Below are 13,356 nucleotides of genomic sequence, written 5' to 3' on the forward strand. Positions count from 1 at the left end.
CGCCGCAACCTCAGAGTCGGCCGAGCCTGACACATTAGATCGCCAGTCGTGTTGATCCAGCCTGGGGCAAACCAAGCATCGCCAGGAATGTTGTTAAAACTCAAGCGTCCTGCAAACTTCTGCAGTGCATTCAGGTTCACGCCGAGCCGCTGATGCGAACAGAGTGATGCCCTCGCGAGTGTTTCATGGGAACAGTGCCTTTGGCGGTGCTGCGGTGTCAGCTTGGAGCGCTGGTCAAAATGTCTGTCCTAGACAGGCTTGTAGGTGTGAAGAAATATATTATAGCTGATGGAGCGGCTTCTATTGAGGGTTGCCGTCCTCCTGCCAACAACCAGCAGAGGGTGCTGTTGCCCTGTGTTGAAACATATGCAGTCGGAGACCACTGGGCCAGGAAAGAGGAAGGGGTCTGTTGCAGAAATAGGGAGATGTGATGGAGCTGCAGAGTCTAATGGAGGTTTAAAGCATTGTAACTCAGAGGCGGAGCACATAAATGCATGCACAAGGTCCAAGGTTGAATCTAAGGGAAACTGCCTTACCCCAAGTCACATCATTGGGCTATATTGCCTACACTGACTGGCAGAGGCTCCTCATCATTTTCAGGCAGGGGACATTGCATGACAAGGCCCCGTAATCCTGATGCTCCCTAATTATGAAATAACCAGGCAAGGCAGCAGATACAGTGGTACCTTGGTTCTCAAACTTAATCCGTTCCGGAAGTCCATTTCAAAACCAGAACATTCCAAAAGCAAGGCATGCTTTCTCATAGAAAGTAATGCAAAATAGATTAATCCGTTCCAGACTCTTAAAAACAACCCCTAAAGCAGCTACTTAACATGGATTTTACTATCTAACGAGACCATTGATCCATAAAATGATAGCATTAATCAATGTTCTGTACTATAAAATAAATAAGACAGTATTGTAGATGATCAAAATTAAAATTACCGGTAAATTATTTTCTTACCCGCACTCATGATAGTCATTGTTTGGATGGAGGGGCTTTTATCCATTACCGCAGTCACACAATCAATCAATCAATCAATCATAAAGCGAAAAACAAGCCACAGTCACAAAAATGAAAAAGCCACACAAACAAAAACACAAAAAATAGCAAAAGCACCAGATATCATCTCAGAACACTGCAATCAGAAACGGAAGGCTTTAATTATGATGCGGGGAGGGGGAGCTCAAATGAGCTGCACAAGGGTAAAAACGGGAGGAAAAAAGCCTTAATTTCCATGGGGGGGGGGGAACAACTCAAATAAGCTGCACAAAAGTAAAAAAGGAAGGAAGGAAGCCTTAATTACTTTGTGGGGGACTCAATTTAGCTGCGCAACAGTGAAAACGGAAGCTCAGGAGCACGTTCGGCTTCCGATGCAAAGTTCAAAAACCGGACTAAGCCGCTTCTGGCGAACCAGAGCAGCGCACAGAAACGCTGTTTACCTTCCCGCCGGAGCAATACCTATTTATCTACTTGCACTTTTGACGTACTTTCGAACTGCTAGGTTGGCAGGAGCAGGGACTGAGCAACGGGAGCTCACCCCGTTGCGGGGATTCGAACCGGCAACCTTCTGATCAGCAAGTCCTAGGCTCTGTGGTTTAACCCACAGAGCCACCTGCGTCCATATAGCAAGGTCTAATCTCCATTGAGAAACTGAGGGAAAAGGAGAGGGAGGGTGGGAGGTCTGATGCCAGTGAACTGGGAAGGAGGCCTGGGCAGGTCTCAATTTATCCCCCCTGGGAGTGGACCCAAGCGACACTTATGGGTCAGTTGGGTCCGCCCCCCTGGGGAAATCCTGCCCATGCCGGCCCACCATTGGCCAAGTGGCAGGCAGGCTGGAATCAGCAACGTTCCCAGGTCACTGTGGCCAGGCTGCAATGCTCTGCCACTGAGCTATGGTGTTTCCTTCCAAACAATAGCAAGATTTAGGGTTACGCTGCCCATACGGAGCCAGAACTTTGGCCCATCTAGCTCAGTATCGTCGGCACTGACTGGCAGTGGCTCTCTAGGATTTCAGACAGGACAGGGGATATTCTCATGTCTTCCCAAGGACGTTGGCGATTCGATTGAATCTGGGAAAGCAGTTGCCCTGCCAATGAGCCACAAACATGAGTTTGGTAGTTATTTTTCTCTTTGACATCTGCTGGGAGGGCGTTCCACAGGGCGGGCGCCACTACCGAGAAGGCCCTCTGCCTGGTTCCCTGTAACTTGGCTTCTCGCAGTCAGGGAACCGCCAGAAGGCCCTCAGAGCTGGACCTCAGTGTCCGGGCAGAACGATGAGGGTGGAGATGCTCCTTCAGGTATACTGGACCGAGGCCGTTTAGGGCTTTAAAGGTCAACACCAACACTTTGAATTGCGCTATCTTAAAGAGATGTTCAAAGGCACAGCGAACATGCAAACAACTTTCCAAAATATATGGTAGGCTAGCGGCCTCGTACCCGACGTTGTGCGGGAATTCCATGAAACCAAAAAGTCCGCACAGTTTGGAAAGGTTCGCGTTGGCATCTTAATCCAAAGGGTTAATCCAATGCTATCCAAACAAGGCTGAAAAACTGCTTCTTGATCTCCCACTGTGCCCAATGTGGTGTTGGGCATCTTAGGAAGCATCCCAATGCACTGTCAGCAAACAAACAACTTTACAAAATGAATAGGGGAAAGATCTGTGCCTTTTGGCTAAAGAGGGGGCCAAATCCGCTGGGATGTGATTAGGGTCTCTCTCATTCTTCCCAAAGGGCGTTGCTCTCCCTTCTCCTCACGCAGCTCCTGCCAGCCCTTCTCCTGCTCCCGGAGGATTGCAAAGGAGAGGATTGTGGGAAGGGACTGTTAATCAGGCCTCATTTGCGATGGCGGTGAACTCTCGCGTTTCATGGCCTGCATCCTAAAAACCTGCGTTCTAATTCCCCACAGGAGCAAGATTTACACTTTCAGTTTTATGTCTAGTTGGTTAATGGCCCATTACTGTCAGAAGGATCAGTAGCTAGAAGTTAAATCCTGCTAGATTTATGATAAAGAGGGAGCCAAACACGCTTGCTGAAAACAAGGAGAGCCCAAGGTAAGCAGAGGCATCATTATTTTCTGGGAAACGGGACTCCAGGAAGGTTTGGCGAAGAACGAAGCCTAAGAGACAAAAGGGGCAGCCCCACCTGCACTAAATATTTATTGTACCACTTTAAACAAATATGGCTCCCCCCCCCCAAGAATTCTGGGAAGTGGAGCTTGTTGAGGGTGCTGAGAGTTGTTAGGAGGTCCATTTTCCCCTCCTAAAGCTACAATAAAGAGGGATTGATTGTCAAACTCCTCTCAGCACCCTTAAAGAACTATAGTTCCCAGGATTCTTTGGAGGGAAGCCGTGACTGTTAGGGTCAAGCTGCAAGGTTGTAAGACAAAAAGCGTCTGTCACCACTGGCTGAACAGACACGAGGAAGGGCAAGGCAGAGAAATGGGTACCTCTGTAATGAGGCACCGATGTTCCAAAAATGAAGCCCACCCACAGAGTCTTAATAAAGGATGCCACGTTAAAGGTGAGTTCTGGCGCCTCTTTTTCTAGACAAATAGCACTGCTTAAGGAAGCTTGTCTAATGCAGGAGAGGCCAAACCAATACAAGCAGGAGACACCAGCCTCTTGCGTATTGTGGATTTTTTGCTTGGATATTTTTACTGAAGCCTTTCATTGGTGCCATAAGAGATACTGGTGGGCACACTGGTGCCCATGGGCATCACATTGGTGAACCCTGCTCTACCTAGTCAAATATAACCTAACAGCGGTCCCATCTACCCATTCATTGTCCAGCTAGTAGAAAGGACAGGGAGCAGCTGTGTAGCTCAGTGGTTAGAGACCTTCTGCTCTGCATGCAGGAAATCGATTTGGGGGTCTGTCTAAAATGTTTTGCGTTGTCTAAAACAACTTTTGGGGGTTCCTAAAAAAAAGCTCACAAATTATTGTGTCTTCCCCAAAAAAGCTCAACAATTTTTGGGGTGTCCTGAAATATTCCCAGCCTCTCCGGCTAGGGCTGAGAGAGACCTCTGCCCCAAACCCTGGAAAGCTGTTGCCAGTCAGTGCCGACAACACTAAATGAGATGGACCAATGATCTGCCTCAGTATAAGGCAGCTTTCTGTGTTCTGTGATGGCAGCCTTTATGTGAGGAGAAGTGGGAGAGCCCAGGGGAGAATCCCCCCGGGAAACTGAGGAAAAGGATGACATGGGAGGTGGCAGAATATGGAGCCTAGTTCATCATCATCATCATTTTATTTGTATGCCGTCTTTCCATAGTTGAAACTATGCTCAAGGCAGCTTACAACATGACAAGATTTACATACTTACAAACATAGCAGAAGTCATAAACAACAAATGAAACACATCAAAACGTACGCAACCGAATGGAAACAATTTCCATGTAAATCATAAGATCTAAGACTAAAGATACAATAATAATATCAATAAGCTCTCTCAACCTCCCCATAAACAATACTCCAGCCCAGGGGTCAGCAAACTTTTTCAGCAGGGGGCCGGTCCACTGTCCCTCAGACCTTTGGGGAGGGGCGGACTATATTTTGAAGGAAAAAAAATGAATGAATTCCTATGCCCCACAAATAACCCAGAGATGCATTTTAAATAAAAGGACACATCCTACTCATGTAAAAACACGCTGATTCCCAGACCGTCTACGGGCTGGTTTGAGAAGGCGATTGGGCCAGATCGGGCCCCAGGGCCTTAGTTTGCTTACCCATGCTCCAGCCCAAGAATCTGTTCAACAGCCTCAGTTTTTGTAGCTGGAGTCAGTCAGCACTCCACTCTCCCAGGCCAGATGGGAAAGGGCCAGTAAGGCCAGGTGCAGGTCTTCCAGGGCTCACAGCCAAGATGGTCTCATTTGAAACAACACAGATAAAAATTAAAAACAGTTTAAAAGAGGAGCCCTCACTGCTGAGCGGCAGCCACAGTCCTTGTGAAGCCTGTCAGGCCCCACCCCAAGCCAGGTGGAAAAGAGCAAGGGCAGGGCTCTTCAGGCCCTCAGTAGGCAGTTATGGGAGAACAGGAGGGGGGTGGAGTTAGAGGCATCCTTTGCATCAATTCCCATACCATCTCTGCATTTCAGATCACATGCATGCGTATACCCATGCCCCACTCTCACCTCTGAGTGGGGCACCTTAGCTTCCGGATCTGTGGCATTAAAGGTGCTCTCTGCAGAAAACTCTGTCAACATTACCGACCTCGCCGGAGTGAGGGTTTATAGCCAGACCATAAACAAGTTCTGCGGCCTTCCCTGCGCACTAAGTGAGTCCCCAGACAAGGCAAGGAAATGGAAGCATGTTATTTATTTTGCAAACAGCAGAGCCATTTATTCCGGTAGCTGTCGGTGCAAGCAAGGGCTGCGAATGAGAGAGTTTGGCAAGGGGGCAGCTGGGTCTTGAAAGGATGGGCGATGTTTGCGCAGCCTCAGGCGGGTAAGGCTCCTGAGGAGAGTCCTGAGACCCAGAGAGAAAGGGGTGGGTTTCGTCCTCCATCCCTGTGACAGATACGAACATTTGATTTCTTTCTTTCTTTCTTTCTTTATTGAATAAAATGTCAAATTAAAAACAACAGCCGTCTTGATAATTACTATGACAACACCTTGAATTGTATTTCCCTTATGTTGTGCCGCCCTCAAGATTTTCCCTCAGCGGTGGGAAGTTTCAGGAGAGCTTTGAAAAAAGGATCAGTTTCCTGCTGAGGAAAGAGGGTAAAAGGTGTTTTCGTGATATCACCTGCCTCTGCAAATATCTGACTTGGAAGGGAAGAAACGTTGCAGGAGACAGGACGCTCTTTTTGACAGCTTCAGACCATGCACTCACCCCGAAGCAACAGCAGTCCCTTTGCAACCCAGGCTGAAAGTGGTAGAAAATTAAACGTTAATAAATGTCAACTACAGCATCTCTCCTAAGCCTCTGATTGCCCCTCCACTGTGGCAGCTCAAACTTCTCTCTTTTTCTCTGGCTGCAGTTGAGACATAGCTGAACGGACTGGCCTCAGGTGAGGGTGCCCATTGCACCTCTGTATGCGATACTGCTCTGGCCTGGCTTCCTTCTAGTCAGCCTCCGCTGGAGGCAAGTAATTCTGTCATGTTTTGGCATTCTACCACTCCTGATAAAGAGACACAGAAGTATTATCCACTCTTTTTTTGGGGGGGGGAGAGTAAAATTAGTTTTTATTAAAGATTTTCTTGTGTTTGAAAACAAACAAATAAACATGGAAAAGTACAGTCATATCTTGGGTTACAGATACTTCAGGTTGCATTTGGAAGTACTGGAACGGATTACTTCTGGGTTTTGGCGGTTGCGCATGTGCAGAAGTGCTAAATTGTGGGTTGCGCATGTGTAGAAGCACTGAATCGCAATCCGCGTGTGCGCAGATGCGCAGCTGTGGGTTGCGAACGCTGTGAGTTGCGAACGTGCATCCCGCACGGATCACGTTCGCAACCCGAGCATCCACTGTACATATAGCATGTCCATTTTTGATTCGTAGTCATTTTCACAGTTCATTTACATTTTGTAGGAGACACTATCGTCATAGACATCATGCAATTGTGGGGAAAGAGAGAGGAGAGACAGAGGGAGAGAGATGGGAGGCCAATGTTCTTTGAAGAGTTCCTGTTGTACCTCTGGATGAGCCATCGCTTTGGGCTTGTATTCCAATTTGGTGCCGTGACTCACACAGAAATCTAGGTGCAGGGCTCTTTAAAAGCATGTCATGTTTTACCTTTCCATTCTTGACAATATGATACACGCTGATATATGCACCAGCTGCTAGTAAGTTTAGGAAACCCTGTTATAAAAGGGGGGGGGGAATAAAGCACTGATTCCACCCCTTTGGCTCAGCACAGCAGTGCCAGGAGTATGGAGGGGGAAAGGGACAAGGCAGGGATTTGGAAATTCTGGGGGATCAGGACCTCCTCTAATTATGTACTTCTGCCCAAGAGAACCTTGCCTGCTGATTAAAAACTAATCACCTCCCCTTCTTAGGAATGACTTTACCTTCAAGGTCTCCCCAGCCTTAATCAGGCCCCTCGGCGGAGACACTTAGCTTGCAGCTCAGTCCATTCTCATTAGCCGCTCTTCTCAAGCATCAAAATGAGAGCTGTGAAGGTGTGGCCAAGAGTTGGGAGAGTTTGAGCGATGGGCTATTGTCATACTCCCTTTGTTTCTTGATTGGTGGCAGGGCTTGGGTGGAATCTTCCATGTGGACGACCCGCTCTGATTCTGGATTTGCTCCTCAGATCTGGGCGGGGAAGCCTAAGGCCCAGATGAAATCCATACGCTTCAACATTTCTCCGATGAAAATAGGGACATCTTATTCAACAACAACAACAATTTATTTGTACCCCACCCATGTGACTGGGTTGCCCCAGCCACATAATATTTCACAAAAACATAATATTGCATGAAATATTATTGTAACATACAGTGGTACCTTGGGTTACAGACGCTTCAGGTTACAGACTCCGCTAACCCGGAAGTAGTACCTCGGGTTAAGAACTTTGCTTCAAGATGAGAAAAGAAATCACGTGGCGGTGGCGCAGCAGCAGCAGGGGGCTCCATTAGCTAAAGTGGTACCTCAGGTTAAGAACAGTTTCAGGTTAAGAACAGACCTCCGGAACGAATTAAGCTCTTAACCCGAGGTACCACTGTAATTATGTTTAATTTTATTGAATATTGGAATGAAAGTTGGGAAAGCTAATCTACTTGGAGCAGTGTTGGAGGGAGCAGGGAAGAAGGAACGTCTGTGCCGGTGTATTAAACTTTGCATTAAACTTGTATTAATTTGGTGACAATCGGTTTTTTAAAAATTGGAAAATCAATAAAAATAATTGGCAAAAAATCATAATAAAACATTAGACATTTAAAAAAACCAACAACTTCCCAATACAGGCCTGTCTTCAGATGCCTTCTAAAGGGTGTATAGTTACTGATCTCCTTGGCTTGGGTGTGTGTGGTTTGCATAGCTCCATCCCCTCCAACATTTCTCTGATGAAGATAATAATAATATAATAATAATTTATTATTTATACCCCGCCCATCTGGCTGGGCTTCCCCAGCTGCTCTGGGCTGCTTTCAACAAAATATTAAAATACAGTAATGCATCAAACATTAAAATCTTCCCTAAACAGGGCTGCCTTCAGATGTCTTCTAAAAGTCTGGTTGTTGTTGTTCTCTTTGACATCTGTTGGGAGGGCGTTCCACAGGGCGGGATGTTCCACTTAGGGACATCCTAAGGAAAAGTTGGGACATTCCGGGGTCAAATCAGAAACAGGGACGGCTTCTGTTAGTGCGGGACTGTCCCTGAAAAATAGGGACACTTGGAGGTCTGGAAATGATTCCCGAGACCATGCCTCTCCCTGACTGACCCTTGGGAGGAAGGGGTGGAGCTGTAATTCTTTTCCAGAACATTCTCTCGTCTCACTGTAAATTAAGCCCCGGAACGGTAGCTCCGTCTCCTTCAGGCACAGCCTAGAACTGCGCGCCAAGGCTGAGGCCATCCATCACGCCTGCATTCGGCTAGGAACTTTGTTGATAAAAAGTGTTTCCTTTGCAGGGGGATCTATCATTCTGGCAGGCGCTTTTTGGTCTATAATAAAACACACGGCACCCTTCTTTGTTTGTTTCCTCCCCAGTTTGGGCTTTTATTATTATTATCATTAGGAAGCTTAATGCCATGTATCTCGCCGCTCCATATAAATAACTCCTCCAAATGGAAGAGGTGAAGCTGGCGAACGGGCAGCTGTGGGTCCCCCCCCCCTACTTGTTTTTCTTCCCTAACGGGTTCGACAAGACAGATCTGCGAGAATATGATGCTGCATCAGGAAGACGGATGGGCCCGGTTTGGATAAATGTGTTAAACTGGGTGACAAACAGCTTGGTTGGGTGGCAGGTGCTATATTTATCCAATGCAAATAGCCTTTTGGTGCTAATTTATTTAATTGCCAGCAGCGCAAGGGGTGCCAAAAGGGGCCGCTACAAAAAGAGCAACGAAGGGGAGGCACCTTTCCCCATTAAAACCCCAGAATAGATAGATAGATAGCCCATAAATTTTGAAAAGTGCTTGGTTATTTCTAGGTTCAGCTGCCTCTCAAGATATTGTTGCCAAACTTAGCACATGTGTTCTGAAGACTTCATCACAATTTTGGATGCTGGGCACCACTTTGGATCAACATGGCAGACCGAAATGTGATTTTGGCATGATTTCATACCTTTTTTTTACACATAGATTTGGCCTCCTCTTGAGATATCATCACCACACACGGAACAAGGGTTCCTGAGGTGGGGTTGGGGGTCTTCATTGACATTTGGATACCAGGTGCCATTTTGAATCAGGATGGTGGAATAAACCATGACTTGGGAGTGACTTCACCTATTTTTTTGTCATACCACCTCCACTTGGGATATCCTTAATTCAGCAGGAGGGTTCCCGAGGTGGGGGTGATTATTTGTTGATGTTTGGATGCCAGGTGCCATTTTGAATCAAGATGAGAGCGACCGAAACGTGATTTTGGCATGACTTCACACGATTTGGGGTGGGATGGGTCCAAACGCACAAACTACACAATCTATGTAAGAAACACAACATTTTTTGGTTTCAAAAAATATATTGGGCAGCGTTAGACATGCTGCGCTCATGTTTATGTGTGTATCCAGTCTTGGTTTCCTGCCACAGGAATTAGAAAACGGTTACCCCAAATTCTTTGGGGCTGCCTAGCACATACACAGTCCTGAAGACAGGAGGCAGAGCTAGTGTGGATTATTAGCAGTGCTTTTTTTCTGGGGGTACGCAGGGGTACGCATACCCCTAAACATTTTGTGAATCTTTGTACTTTTGTCCCTTTACTGTACAGTGGTACCTCTGGTTTTGAACTTAATTCGTTCCGAAGGTCCATTCTTAACCTGAAACTGTTCTTAACCTGAGGTACCACTTTAGCTAATGGGGCCGCCTGCTGCTGCCGCACGATTTCTGTTCTCATTCTGAGGTAAAGTTCTTAACCCAAGGTACTACTTCCAGGTTAGCGGAGTCTGTAATCTGAAGTGTTTGTAACCCGAGGTACCACTGTATTTATTTTTCCTGATCTGAACTATAAAATGGCGATTTTCTTGAGTCAAAATGAGAGTACCCCTAAACACTTTTTAAAGAAAAAAAGAGCACTGATTATTAGTATGGATGAGCCTTTGGCTTTCTCTTCCTGCATGTAGCCGGGGGTGGTGGTGGTGCAGAGTGGAGCTGCTGACCCCTCCCCCCCAAAAAAAAATCAAGTACGGTAAACAAATAAAATTACTTAACTAACTGACCAATCGCCTCACAGTTAGCTTGGTTCTGCCCCCCCCAAAGTCCTGCCCACCCCAACATAAATCCTGACTATGCCCAAGGAGTCAGTGAGATGGGAAAGGAACAGGGCTTAGAGAGAAGGGGCATGACCTAGAAAAATGCCAGGAGCTCGACTGAAAGGCTCATTCCAGCCATAAGTAGAACTCTCAGCCTAAAGAATTTAGGTAATCTCCCTCTTTCTTGGTTTTCAGACAGCACCCAAATTCCCTTCTTTTTCAACAAGTATTTGATTCCATTTAAGTCTGCCGCCTCAACCCCACTGACCTGGGAGTAAGCCACACTGAATTCCATAGAGCTACCGCCTGCCACGACAGCCACGCTGGGATCCCTGATAGGTCGGGATATGCGGCAGCACTGTACGGATCAGGGCCCTAAATATCTGTCTCTGCCAACCCTTTGTTTGGTTCCTGTTTTGCTTTGTTCTCCCGCTTGCGCTGGATGGGTTTTTATTTTGCTCTCTCGTGCTTTTATGGAAACGTAGAGAGAGCTATGCTTCGATTAATTAATTTGCTGCTCTTCGCCATTTGCCGGCCCATCTTTTATTCATGCCTGTGTGGCGCAGATGCGAGTCGCTGCCATAACATAATGCAGCATCAATATATAACCCTCAGAGCTGCCTGGATGAAGCAACGTCGGCTTGCCGGAGAGTAATGGGGGTCTGCTGGGTGTTTGCCCCAGAACCTCTTCCACGCAGCCTTGAATGCTTCACAGAGGGGAAAGGAAAGCTTGCGAACTTTTAACACCTCTGTTCTTAGCATCCAGGTTCATATTGTGTTTGCCAGAACTCATAAGGAGCAGTCGTTCACCAGGGACTGGCATCGAGAGATAAAGGGCAGGATGTGTGGCCAGGGGTGGTGCCCCCCGTTTCGCCGCTTGAGGTGGAACAGGAAGAAGAAGAAGAGTTTGGATTTGATATCCCACTTTATCACTACCCTAAGGAGTCTCAAAGCGGCTAACTATCTCCTTTCCCTTCCTCCCCCACAACAAACACTCTGTGAGGTGAGTGGGGCTGAGAGACTGCAGAGAAGTGGGACTAGCCCAAGGTTACCCAGCAGCTGCATGTGGAGGAGCAGGGTAATGAACCCGGTTCACCAGATTACAAGTCCACCGCTCTTGACCACTACAAAACACTGGCTCTCAGTGTGCCTCTTTGACCTGCCTCTGCTGCCACAACCACCTACATCAACCTTTCTCAACCTTGGGTCCCCAGATGTTGTTGGACTGCAGCTTGGGGGATATTTACAATGCATGTTTGCTGGATAGGCACATGACAGGAGTTGAAACTCACAGAGTTTTCCTGTAGGTTTGCTAGAGAGAACTCCGGGAGCCGCTCCCCTTGTGGCCCTGACAGGGGGAGGGCACAGCCATATATAATCTCCTCACCTGGCTGGGCACCCCCCCCCCCCCTGCTCTTAGCAATGTAGAACCTATTTTAAGTCTGAGCTCCATTGCTCAGACTCCATTTTAAACTAGACCAAACTATGGCTTTACCATTTTAAGCCTGCCAGAACAAAGCTGCTGTTATCTGTTATTCTTCAACCAGGAATGCTGAGCGAATAAATGTTGTATTTACCTTTTACAAGACTGTGTGGTTATTGTTTGAGGGGGGGGGGCAGGAGAATCCAGTTTGCCTTAAAGAATCCATGGGATGTAATCCATAGGAGCAGTCAAGTACAACATTCCTTGTTTCCCTAGAGTGGACACGGGTAGGAGGGTGTTGATCCAGTCAGCTGAACTTCCTGTTACACCTGGTTTGGAGCATCCTCCCTCTGCATGTGACCAGGTAGGTGAGTGTGACCCTTCCAGACCCTAAAAGGAGGCTAGTCATGCAGCCATGTCTCTCTCTTCCATTTTGGCCACTGCTCCTGATGCTATCTGCTGGCTCTCTGCCAGCAGCACATGGGCCCATCCTTACAGGGATGTAAGCCACACTGTATCTGTAACTACAAGCTAAAGCCTGTCTTCAGGGATCATACTGTGAACTGAATGTGAGTAAACTTATAAGGAAGACTCTTGTGTCTCTATTCTTTTAGGAGGCAACCAAAGGGGTCTTACCAGGAATATACTCCAGTCTGGGCATGTCAGATGGGATTGCTTAACTAAAGAGATTCAAAAGATTCTGCAATTAGCCTCTTGCTGTGTAAAGGGGAATTTGCTCTGCTATATATATGACTCACTAGTGTGAGTTAGGAAGGATAATAATTAATCAATATATCCTCTCCTACTATCCACAACATGGGATGCGGGTGGCGCTGTGGGTTAAACCACAGAGCCTAGGACTTGCTGATCAGAAGGTTGGCGGTTCGAATCCCCGCGACGGGGTGAGCTCCCATTGCTCGGTCCCTGCTCCTGCCAACCTAGCAGTTCGAAAGCATGTCAAAGTGCAAGTAGATAAATAGGTACCGCTCTGGTGGGAAGGTAAACTGTGTTTCTGTGCGCTGCTCTGGTTCGCCAGAAGTGGCTTAGTCATGCTGGCCACATGACCTGGAAGCTGTATGCTGGCTCCCTCGGCCAATAAAGCGAGATGAGCGCCGCAACCCCAGAGTCGGTCACGACTAGACCTAATGGTCAGGAGTCCCTTTACCTTTACTATCCACAACATTCCCACAAATCCTGGAATACTTAAACTAAAAGGTTAAAATTGGCTTATCAAAGCTTTTCTTTAAGATGCAAAGGGATAAAACTCTGCTGAACTCACAAACGTAAGGAAGGAAAATATCTAATAAATATATCATCTCCTAGCATCTGTACGCTTCCCTATACAACTCCCATCATCCCTGACCACTGGTCCTGCTAGCTAGGGATGATGGGAGTTGTTCTCCAACCATAACTGGGGACCCAAAGGTGAAAAAGGGTGACCTACATACTCTGGCTGCTTCCACCTGCTCTGCTGCTGCCTCGGGCCCTGCCCCATCAGCCGCTGGTGGAAAAGTGGCACCACCATCGGCACCAATTCTGGGCAAAAGCACACCGATTTGGGGTGAGATCTCAATGGCGGTGTTCAG

Source organism: Podarcis muralis, chromosome 15 (genome assembly GCF_964188315.1).
Source record: "Podarcis muralis chromosome 15, rPodMur119.hap1.1, whole genome shotgun sequence".
NCBI classification, from domain to species: Eukaryota; Metazoa; Chordata; class Lepidosauria; order Squamata; family Lacertidae; genus Podarcis; species Podarcis muralis.